Here is a 12,263-nt window from a genome sequence, read left to right as displayed (position 1 = left end):
CAGCATAAAAGTGAGAGATGGCATCATTCCAGCTGAACTACAGCCACAATATATTACACATGCATCCGCCAATCAGTGTAGGCCTCAGCATTTCAGGCTCAGCAATAAGGTCCGTAATCAGATTATCCTAAAAATTACCCAAAACAAATCATGTTCTTTCTTTTCAGCAGAGACCCTGTGGATTGACGTATAACAATAATACTTATATAGTTAACCTTTGTTTTTAAACATGTTTGATTGTTTGAACAATGACATTCCCTTCACTGTAACATTCTCCAGTGTTTACGCAGTGCAGCATAAGTAGGATACAGTGTAACAATGAAGAAAATGGATTGCAACCCTTTTTTCAAATCCTACTTTGTGTTTAGTCTAGAAAAGGGGTGTGATATACTGTGCAAAAACCGTGTAAATTTAGTCCCCTTCCTCCTCCGCTGAATTCCAGGTCAGAAAGAAGAGAGTCCCGGGTCCCCCAATCATGTCCACACGACTCTGGCAAGACAGCGCGTTAAAATCTATGTCTTGAAGCTAGCGGTCAGATTTTGTTTACATTAAAACTAAGTTAAAGGCTCAGGCTGGATTTATTAATACCGACCAAGACATTTGGAAGCAATCATCAAAGTGTCATGGAAAAAACAGCTACGTCACGAGCTGCGAGGGATTCGGATGTTGCGCCAGTATCAATATTTTCATTGAAACTTTCTAATCCCTTTCATTCGACGACACGTCTGAATGTAAGTTGCAAAAATCCCCTTTTCTGGGAGCCCAAGATGCGAGCCTTTGTAGTGAGCAAAGTAGCCAGTTCACACATGCTTTAGGTGTTACCCTCCAAAGAACTAAGTAACACTAAGGTAGGACTAAAGACTCGATCCAACGAGTACCACATTGTCACCAGGAAGTCATTTGGAGTATCCCGCCATTGTCTAGAAACAGTTGAAGTGTTGGGTGCTGTATTAGCAGTACAAGATACCAAAGTACAAGATACCAAAGTAAGATACCTTTAGGTAAAGGGCAGGAAGAGTGATTTGCTTCCTGTTTCCCAGTAGGGGGTTTATCATTTACATTTACAGCATCTCTTCCTGGGTTACGATGGGGTTACGTTCAGACAAACCTATCATAAGGCGAAAATATCATAAGGCAAAAATGCATTTTAGTACAGTACACCTAACCTAACAAACATCATAGCCTGGCCTAGCCTACCTTAAACATGCTTAGAACATTTACATTAGCCTACAGTTGGGCAAAATTATTAACGCAAAACCTCCATCCATCCATTCATTCATCCATTTTCCAAACCGCTTATCCTACTGGGTCGCGGGGGGTCCGGAGCCTATCCCGGAAGCAATGGGCATGAGGCAGGGAACAACCCAGGATGGGGGGTCAGCCCATCGCAGGGCACACTCACACACCATTCACTCACACATGCACACCTACGGACAATTTAGCAACTCCAATTAGCCTCAGCATGTCTTTGGACTGTAGGGTAAACCAGAGTACCGCACGACGACATGGGGAGAACATGCAAACTCTGTACACATGTGACCCAGGCGGAGACTCGAACCCAGGTCCCAGAGGTGTGAGGCAACAGTGCTAACCACTGCACCACCATGCCGCCCCCTAATGCAAGACCTAATATACAAAAAAGTGTTGAATATCTCATGTGATTTATTGAATAATGTACTACAAGTGAAAAACATTTACCCATCATAAAGTCGAAATATTGTAACACGGACCATCGTAACCCAGGGAGCATCTGTACGTTATTCACTCTTTTGTCCAAAGTGACGTAGAAGTGAGACAAATAGCACATTGCAAACAGGCAAAAGTTCGACTTGAGCTTCCAATGAATGCCCACGTATAAGTGTGAACAGTATTGGAGCAGGAGCTGCACAACATCTTCCAGACAAAGCAAGAACCTAATAAGACTATTATTCAAATCAGCATCGAGTGCAACATTAACAACATTCAGCGAATGCAGAGCAGGGTAAGCTAGAGGGGGTTCCTGCAACAGATGGACCTTGAGACATTCCTTAAAATTTGGAAGTTGGAAAGTCAATCGGATTTCTACCTTCTGGGGAGTCCATGGTGTTCATCATTTTCTTCGACCTCCATTTCCCAAAAAAGAAATTAGTGAAGAATGAACCCCGTTAAAGGGTTAGCGCTAAGAGTTCGCCTGTCAACCTGTTTTTGAGTGAATAAGAACAGGGGCGGCCTGCAGAAATAAATTCAGAAAAGTGCGGACTGGCCCGGAAGCGAGCGTGACGTTTATAAGACACCGTCCGGCGACACGACTCTGCAGGGGCGCTCTGATCTCGCCTCCAAGGGAATGGCCTTAGCTTTCTCTTGGCCGTGTTACTGACAATATTATTTTACTGTTTTATTTTACGACTCGTGCTTTTAACGTCTGCTCTGCGTTGCATCACCGGTCACCGTCACAGTCCTCCTCTAATTTGTCCGACACTTACTGATACGCCTAGCTGCTAAAGTCATTCAAAATTCTAAGGACATGCGCACAGCACCGCCCTTTATTCTAACATACCCCCCCTCCCCCTGCTTTTCTATCGCCTCGTTACAATGTCGCCTTTTCACGGCCTGAGTGAATAGGCTCTTGGACGTCAGCGGTGATGCTGGTTTCCTGCAAAGCTTTATTAATGCAATTTGTCACAGATACTTCAGTCATACAGCGACCGCACTCCTGATAAAGTGTGCATATTCATCGAGACGACGATCCACCTCCCCCGAGGGAAACCACCGGTTGTTTCCCCTCTCTGACTTTACTTTAAAAACTTGTAACGTTTTCCGCGATCTGTTAAACACAAAGAAAACACAATCGTTAAATGAGAGATGGAGCATAAAATCTAAAGCGTGGTTCATGTACTTATGAGCTAGAAAGATCAGAATGAAGTAGACTGTGATAAGAGCTGTTCCTGAGCTTGGCGTTCTGTCTGAATGCCTCAACACTCCTTGTAGGGGATGCCCAAGAAGGATTTGCTGTCTTGCAATGATGAACTTGTTGGTCCGCTGTCCCTCCAAGATCAATGCTTGGTGCTTTCCTGTCGTGCATGCTGGAGAACGCGGCTTCTTGTCAAGATGATGCCACTTTCCAGTGTCTTCAAGATCTCTTCCTGTACCTCCTGTAGGAAGTATATTTTTCCAGAGTTCCTGACGATTATTTAAATGACCTGGAATCTCCCACATACAACTATGGTTTCCATTTTCATGAAATACCAGGTATTTCACATTTCTTTCAGCTGAACTTGGTTTTTTATTGGATAACTGATGTAAAGTCGTGATGAGTAGTTTTTATAAAGGATTAATGGCCTGTTCTCGAACAAATAAAGACAATTAAGTCTGGGGTCAGTCACAAACTCACAAACAGGATAAAATATAAAAAACATTTTTCTCTTGAAATATAGCTTAAACCTCAAACACAGGCACGGTAACTTCACACATGCGACATGGATCTCTGGCATTCACGTGAGCTTAATCTCTTCGGGGCTACGCGAGATAGCATCTCATATTATTACAGCCGAGACAGCGGCCAAGCCAGTGGAAATGTGGGGAACGGGACCCCCTCGTAACACAGCCTTGAGTGAGACGAGGCAGATTATTACACAGCTCAGCTCTCATCCTGACCGGAGGAAGATGCCAGCAAGTGAGGCTACATTCGAAGGCTATTTACACAAATCTCTCTGTTGGCTTCCTAACAGTAGTGGACAAGAAAGGCACCTTCATAGTAGTTTTCCTCTAGGCCCAATCAACCCATAAACACCTGAACTCATTAAAACCGCTTCCAAAAGTAATTACTACTGAATTAATGAAGGCAGGAAGCAGCCTAGTTTTTCAAGGAGGATCTGTTTGGAAAAAAATACCCACTAGTTTTATACTTTAATAGGAGTACAGGATTCCAACTTTAGCTAACTATGTATGCATGCAAAGAGTTTAGAACCAAAAATCATGCAAATTAAATAATACGAGCCCGAGATTTTATAGTCCTGTATGGCATGGTGTCTCCTGAAAGACCAGTATGACTAAGTGTGCCTAAAACTGGGTACACACCCAGCCAGCACTGGTCAACCAAGTGTGACGAACAATCGCTCCAGTCCCCTCACATCAGTTATGAAAATATGTGCTGGAACACTCCCAAACGACTAGAGATGGAGGTTAACATACAGCCCAATCAGAAAACCGAGCTTCACTAAGTAGCTTCAACACTGATTCAACACGCTCAATCGGCCTAAGCAGAGCCAGTGGGAACCGACCATGTCCGACCATGCGGCAACGCACCGGCCCGACAAGCAGTCGCCAACTGTCACTGACCGCTCTCGACTGTCGAAAATCAGATTGGTGTGCTCTAGTAGTTCTCCATATTTATGCAAGCTTCCCCCTAGAGTCTAAACGATTGCGATCAGCTTCATTAGAGACCCTGAACTGCCTGTCATTCTGCTCTGCCGTGGCTTGCCGTCCCTTGCTTTCCACCCGCAGTTTGCTGGAAAAGGCTCACTGAAACCAAAGCTAGTTATGCAACATTGAGGGATATTCTGTGACATATGCAATGTTTTAAATAAGGGTGGGGAACTCAGTAATGCAGTAAGTCAGTCATGGCTCCAATACTTCCTGCTTTTTGAGTTCCCCTATGGTCATACAGATACACCTGGAGGTTCCTTGCTATCCAAGCAGTGACTTCAGTTGAGCAAGTAAGAGATGAGGTAGGTGTAGTGACACAAGTGAGACCCGTGTCTCTCCCAGCCTGGAGAACCCCACCCATTTAAAATCATTCTAGAAAAAGCTAATCTATGTCATTCTCTATCACTGTAAAACTAACATCACTCATTAGTGTTAACTGCTAGCATCTTCTCATTGCTAGCTAGGCTACGGCAAAGTTTTGAGTTCCCAGCTACGTTCTGATTTATTGCCGCTACGTAACCTCGTGACCGTGTTTGGTCTTCACACACTGCAATAAGTGCTTTGCTCCTTTCATATTTCCTTCACAGCTGTGAGCTCGTAAAAAAAGAGAAATGCTTAGAAACGCCTGTATCCTGCCCAGCCTGGCTGATTCTCACCAGAATATAGAGTTTCTACGTTCCAAAAGTAAAGTTTTTCCCTTCATAAAAACATGGGACACGTTGCAAAATGAGAAAATAAATAATGGTTCCCCAGTGCTGATGCAGATCCAAAACATCCATATAAAGTGAATTGTTTATTTTTTTTCTTGCTTTTATACTTCATAATTGCCTTAATTGATCTTGGTTGAACTTTTGACTTACAGGTCTAAGTTCTGTATGTGTTCCTAAGACACAATGTCTAATTACATTTAATTTTAGTGGTCAGATATTCAGTTTCATAACTTCACAGTAACCGTGGTCCAAAGCCACATTAACAATGGCTCACAATTCTCGTTCCTTTTTGGACCATGTTTAACTGTCTTTCTGTGCATTGGGATTGTCCTTCTGGTCCCGGAATATCAAGTTCTCCCATTATTAACAGATTGTTTTTGATGCGTCATGCCTTCCAAAGGGGCTTCAGCAGTTGGGGTCTGTAAATCCCCTTTAAAAAAAAAAATACAGGAATTCTCTGCTTTGTCTTCCGTCGATGCCAGAGGTTTCGCTTTTGAAGTACAGTATGTGATGCTCTGGCTGTGGTTTGCATCCAGCCAGCCAAATAAAAGCAGAAAAAATCCAGACATTCATATGATAAGGCATTATGCAAATTGTAAAACAACTTGATTTCCATTTTTTTTTAAAAATCATTTGCCATTGTTGTATTACAGTTTTTTAGTTAGTAAAAGGGAACAATTTCCGTTATTAACATTGCTTTCAGTCATGACTACCTAATGGACATGCTTGTTCATATTGCGGGCAGCAAATTTGTGAAACTGGGACGAATAAAATAACGCTTCCTTTTTTTTCGGTAAGTTATTTTCTTTTCGTAAGTCTTTCAAGGGAATTTATCCAAAACGTCTGTTTCATTAGAATGTTTCAGTAGTCACTCCAAAGGCAAACGGTCAAACAGCCGATCCCTTTGTTCCAGGGTCTTCGCTTTGTGTGCTTATTTCTCTTGCCACCTCCCTGAGTCTTTTCGACTGGAGTCTCTCCAGATCTAGAATCCAAGCGATACCACACACACTGTACCAACTGAGGGGAACTATAAACCTTCGGCATTGTTCTGAAAGCTCCCCGGTAGAATCCGGCCAGCAGAGACAGGTAGCGGCCATGACAACGCGCGAGAAAAAGAGGTTTATTCTAAGCCGCGGAATCACGCAGCCCAGCGCCCTGAGCTTCAGCTTTGATCAATCTTTGGAAAAAAGTCTCAAGTTCGCAACCTAGGTATGCTCCCTAGGCGTATGTACACCCTCAGAGAGGTGGGATCCCCTCTCGTTGAGACCACAATCTGTTCCACTACATTTTTGTGAAAGGGAATGATCCCGTACTTAGGCTCGCCTGAATGGCAAGCGGCAACAAAAGCGATAGCAACAGCTTAAGTAATTGGATTGGTATATGGTATTGAATGTCAGACAACAAAAGATATCCATCTCTCCCTCGGCCATTGGCTCTTTGTTCGCGGCATGACTTTAGTTAGTCATGCAGAGGAGGTCCACTAGACCCTTATGGGAGAAAGGACAGTGCTGGGTCATGAAGCCCAGGGCTGTCCAATGCATTCTGGGAAAGGGAGAGAGGGAGGGAGAAGGAGAGCCACTGGCCTATTTGTGCAAGTTAATTACAGCCCACAAAAACCACCCACCAGCAACTTGTTGATCATTACCATAATCACATCACAACATTATTGCACTTTGCCCCCAACTCCCAAGACCGGACTCCCACCCTGATCACTTCGCTCCAGCCTTCTCTGGACCACGACGCATCCTCTGATATGCGCCTCAATCTCGGTGAAAGGCGCAATAACACCCTCCCCTGTGCATGACATTAGGCACAATTCAGCCAAGAGGAGCACGTTCAGGTTCTGGGTACCGCGCTCAGCACGCTTGACCGACAGCGATCCAGAAATTGGGGAGTTGTCATCCGTTTCCTGGGTTTTTTTTTTTTTTTGTGTGTTTTTCTTCCTTGGAAGTTTTTCCCTCTTATGTTGTTGCCAAGGCAATTATGAGGGTCATTAAAGAGTAGGAAGTGGGGTTGAAGAAAAGCTCTTATGCTGTTCAAAGCAGCTCTGGATTAACCTCGTATTAAGCAGCTTCGGTATAATTTTCAGTGACAACGGGCGATTAGGCACCTTGGCAATATGAATTTGGAAAGAAGGCAGTAATGGAACGAGCATCGGCTCTTATACGGCATCGCGGTTCCTCACTAAGTTAATGCAGGATGCTAGGCAGTGGCCAGACCATGGGACCGTCTTTTATCATTCCTTACTTTATTCGGATCTAATGGGAATTCAGGGGAATTCCATGGTAGCTTTCAGAGAAGGAGGACAACAAAATGGACTGGCTTCTGTTAGCTCCTGCTCTTCTATACATCCATGCTATACGTCTATCTGTATGTATATACTAGCGGAAAAAAATGAGGAAACACCTAGCATTTTTGGCATTACGATTTACAATTAATTACATGAATATCAGCGGTAATGTTTATAAACAATCAAAGAATGTTTACAAATATCATACATTGGACGATTAAGTAACTGCAGTAACAGCTGAATAAAGTTCTGCGGTCTCTAAAAATTGGAAGTGTTTTCACAATTTTGGCCACTAGTGAATATATCGCAGAAGAATCCTTCATCTTTGTGATCATAAGAGGCACAAATGTTCTGGGAGGGAACAGTACAGAAAACATCTGATCTTCTTGTTGCCAGTCAATGCTGTGGGATAGATAGCGCAGAGGAGCTTATGTTACATCTTACAACCCACTTCCCAGTGTCCTCAAACAAACAATAAATGTGATTTCACATTTCTCCTGCATCTTGGCCTAGTACACCACCTCCCCACCTCCGTCGGACCCACGGTCTGATGGCAGCGCGGAACAGAAGAGGCTTGTTCCCCATCAGCTGACGACACGCATTTGTGTAGCGACTGGCCCAGCGCCCTGGCCACCTCTCATGACGATTGGCTGGGGCACTCACATGGGGCGGTGGGGGTGCTGGCTCATTTCACCCTAGAAAGGGAGGAACATGTCACTGTTGCTATTTCGGTATAGCGTTAAACCAGAAGCACAGAAATACAGCGTTTCCTTTCACCTTTGTGCAAAATGCACAAATAGGAAGAGAAATCAAATTTGGGAGGGAGGACGACTCCAAGACCTTACTTCCCGTGTACATAATGAAGTGTCCCTATAAGTTTGGTGCTTTTATTCTGTGTATGTGTTTCCTCTGCATCAGCAGAAGACTGCTACCCTGGTTGGCAGTTCATGATCATGCAGGGTTTGAATGGGTCAGTGGTGCAACCCCCACAACAGACTGCCCCCCCCAGTCTCATCTGGGTCTGCTGTGCTCACAAAGGCTGGGCTTTCCCTCCGAAAGTTAAGTGAATAATTTCGCAAGCTATTGGGCAAACAAGCTGTCAGTCTCGCGGGGTTGGGAACGTAACCCTAATTAACCCTTATTACACAGAGAGCAGACACGTGAATGGAGCGTGAAACGCGAGATCGCCTCTGTGACTGAAGAGGAGATGGGGCCCTTTAAAGTGTTTTTAGGACTACAAAGGCTGGTAAGCACACCGTCTGATATTCACTGCGATAAACAGGAAATGCGATTTCTGCAGGCAGCACGTGCGCATGTCACGCTATGGAAGTTAATTTAGAGAAGCTAATTATCCCAATGAGAAGTAAATTATGCATTTAGTAAGGCAGAAATGCATTCAAATTTTATCCTAGATTAACTTTTTAAATCCAGGTTTAACCTTTAACCCCCAAATTCCATAAATTCCATCATAATACAGAGAGATTCGGAGGGTTTTTTTCCATGTAAATAGGCCTTAATATTCTTTAAACATTTATCAAGCTAAAACTTAATAATGGAATCATTAAAAATACCACAAAGCATTTCTGGGCCTATAATACTTCTACTACTGTGTGAAGGTCTTTCTTTAATAAATGTGCCTTTTATTCCAACTTAAATGAATATTAAGCATCAATCCTCTCTATAATGTTTTTTCATACAAGCTCAGAAAACTAAAATGCTTGACTAATTCAAAACAGGTAAAAATGAAAAAAATAGAGCTTTTAGGTAGCATAAATAGTCAGTTCCTTTATGATTATTATTATTATTATGAATAATAATAATAATAATAATAATAATAATAATAAAAAATCAGCAACAACACTGTGTTAGTCCCTTAATTATTCAGCGGGGGTCGGTCACCTGTAACAAGCGGCAAATTTTCGCCATGAGCGGTTCTGGGAAGCCGCGCTCCCGAGGTGCCTGCGCGGCGTTAACGGTCAGAAGGCGCGACAAACCCGCGACACCGGACGCGCCGCAGCGGACCTCTTACCGCTTCGCGACACTGATACTGCTTGTTGCGGTGATGCATTCCGAAAGGCTTAAACGAAACCTTCACTGTAAAACCGCAGCATCAGATGGCGCTGATCAGCTTTTTGTGTATTACCTACCGCGATGCCACACTTGCCCTGTTGGTTAGACAGTGCGTATACAGACATCTGGTTTGATGTGACCCACGTGAAGACGTTTTTTTTTTATTTTCATTTCTGCTTTTCTACTAGAGTTACTCAATTGATCTTGGTTGAAATAGGTGCTATATGGAAGTTTTGGGTAATTCTAGATGACAAGGGTAAGAAGCTGAGGAAAAAAAAACCAGATACACGAAATAAGAATTAAATCGCACATCAACATTAAATTTCTACGTTAAATTATTTGGTGCGTTACAAAAATCTTACTTGTTTTAACATTCAAATCCAGCATAAGAGACGAGGTTGGAGGCAAAACGTAGAGATGGATGAATGAAAAGTATAAAGATGAGCAAACAATGGTGACTTAGAAGGAAAAATCCCTCCAGAGTAACGGAGGGAAAATGAAGCAGAGTAAGATGGGAGTCACTGGCTTTTTGCATGAGACATTTACAATAACTTTTGTCTCCCAGTGATACAATTCATGAATATGCAGTTAAAATTTCAAAATCATTTATTAAAATACTGATTCATTCCCCAGTACAAAAGAGAGCTCTCCACTTACCAATAGGGCAAGTTTACCCCATAGTAAACTAAAGTACCCAAACCCCAATTATATACTAGTTACTGTGCAGTTTTCCTATTTGCTTGCATCTGAGGGCTTAATTCATATACTCAGCATCTCTATTTAATACAAAATGTATGCTCTCCTCTACGGCTCTGAACGGACGCTCCCTAGAATTCCCCAAAAATGTAAAACGATGTAAATAACAATATCTGAGCAAAATGTGCCGTAATCTGCATACAGCAAACATGGAATGTTATGTAAATCATGCATGAAAACACTGGGGATTTGGATGAACCTGGCACATCCTGTGGCTTAATTGTATTTTTTTTACCTTAAACACACCTACATTCTCATGAAAAGAGGATAAGCAGGATGATTAGACTATATTTGAATTTGTAGTTTATTCTGACTCATGGGGACGATTCACAGCCCCTGGCATTAAAAGCTCGGAATGATTTGCCTTCATTCGCTTAAACGTATTCAGTGAACGTACTAATTAAATATTTATGGGGTCTAATTAATTATTCAGTGTGTATTCTATGTGTTTTTGTGGCTGAACGCAGAACAAAATACAAGTTGTTAACATCTTGAGTTTCTTTGAGGAGCTCTGCTATCAAGGTGACGGACAGGAGCAGCGTCCCAAAGCGGCGCATTAGCAGAAACATAGCCAGGGGTCTATGGTGTTATTTCATGTCCTTAATCCCGTCAAACTCAGGACCCATTTTAGCTTTGTTAAACCTCCTTCTGTAATTAAAACCGAATGTCGAGCAATTATTGCGACAACACGTTCAGACACCCCACGGGCCCCCTTCTTTATTTGGTTCCCATTCACGGGGCTCCTTCGCAAGCTGCACAGCTGCTCTAATTTGAGAATAAAGACCGATCTCTTTGTTCCGCGGAGTTTCTGTTTTAGAAGGAGCTTCTTTTCAGACTCACAATGGGGGTGAGGCTTGACCCTCCAAAGAGCCCTGCCGCCCATAGATGGATCAAGCTCAGCACCATTCTGTTGCTTTTCAATCGCATTTCTCGAATTGATTTAACGCTGGCCGCTAAACAGCTGTGGGTTTAGGCCGAGGAGGAGGCTGTCGTTTCTTTGCAGCCCTGACAGCAGCGGTAAGCTGTACCTGAGGCGGGCGACCCAATAAAATCATGACACAATGATCTCGAAAATAAGCTTATAGGCCTCTGTTTCTTTGAAGTGGACTCTGGCAGCTGTGAAAAGTGAGACCATAGGATAAGACTTTATATACAAAATTATTAATATAAAATGATTATTTATCTAATATTGCCCCATCGATGCACAGCAATTTGAGCATGATCCATGATATAGGCCAGATTTCCCAGTAAGTTGCAGGCACCTTGTATGAAGTTATTATTATTATTTAAGTTTGTTTCATATCAGACAACAAAGGTCCACATCAAAAACCACACAAAATAAAAATAAGTAAAAAAAATTTTTTAAGTGCAGCTATACAAACCACATTAAAAAAATTCAAGCATTTTTTCCAGTATTTCCAGTATTCCAAGAGAAATAGCTTGTATTACTTAATAAAGGCTCAATTAAGCTTCAATAATTACATTTTGTGATTATTTACTTATTATTATTATTTAAGTTTGTTTCATATCAGACAACAAAGGTCCACATCAAAAACCACACAAAATAAAAATAAGTTAAAAAAAAATTTTAAGTGCAGCTATACAAACCACATTAAAAAAATTCAAGCATTTTTTCCAGTATTTCCAGTATTCCAAGAGAAATAGCTTGTATTACTTAATAAAGGCTCAATTAAGCTTCAATAATTACATTTTGTGACTCCATTAATCTACGCGTAAATTTATAAATAAGATTTCTCAACACAGCATAAAAAAGTTATAGAACCGTAAATAACACTGACAAGTGTTAAAATTCCACTACAGTGTTTGAGGATATTGAGGAAGTAGGAAGTGTTTCATTCACGGGCTGTTTGAAGTTTGAATAACGAAAAACTGCTGCAAAACACATGCAAACTGAAACTGCGATGAATGTTACGTGTACTTATCTGCTTAAATATTGTGGATTTCGGTTTATCTGTCTAATAGTATAGTGGGTACGCAGTCTTTGTTCACCATCTACAGAAGCTCCATGAAAA

This window comes from Brienomyrus brachyistius, chromosome 20, assembly GCF_023856365.1.
Source record: "Brienomyrus brachyistius isolate T26 chromosome 20, BBRACH_0.4, whole genome shotgun sequence".
In the NCBI taxonomy this organism is placed as follows: domain Eukaryota; kingdom Metazoa; phylum Chordata; class Actinopteri; order Osteoglossiformes; family Mormyridae; genus Brienomyrus; species Brienomyrus brachyistius.
This window is presented reverse-complemented; position numbering follows the sequence as displayed.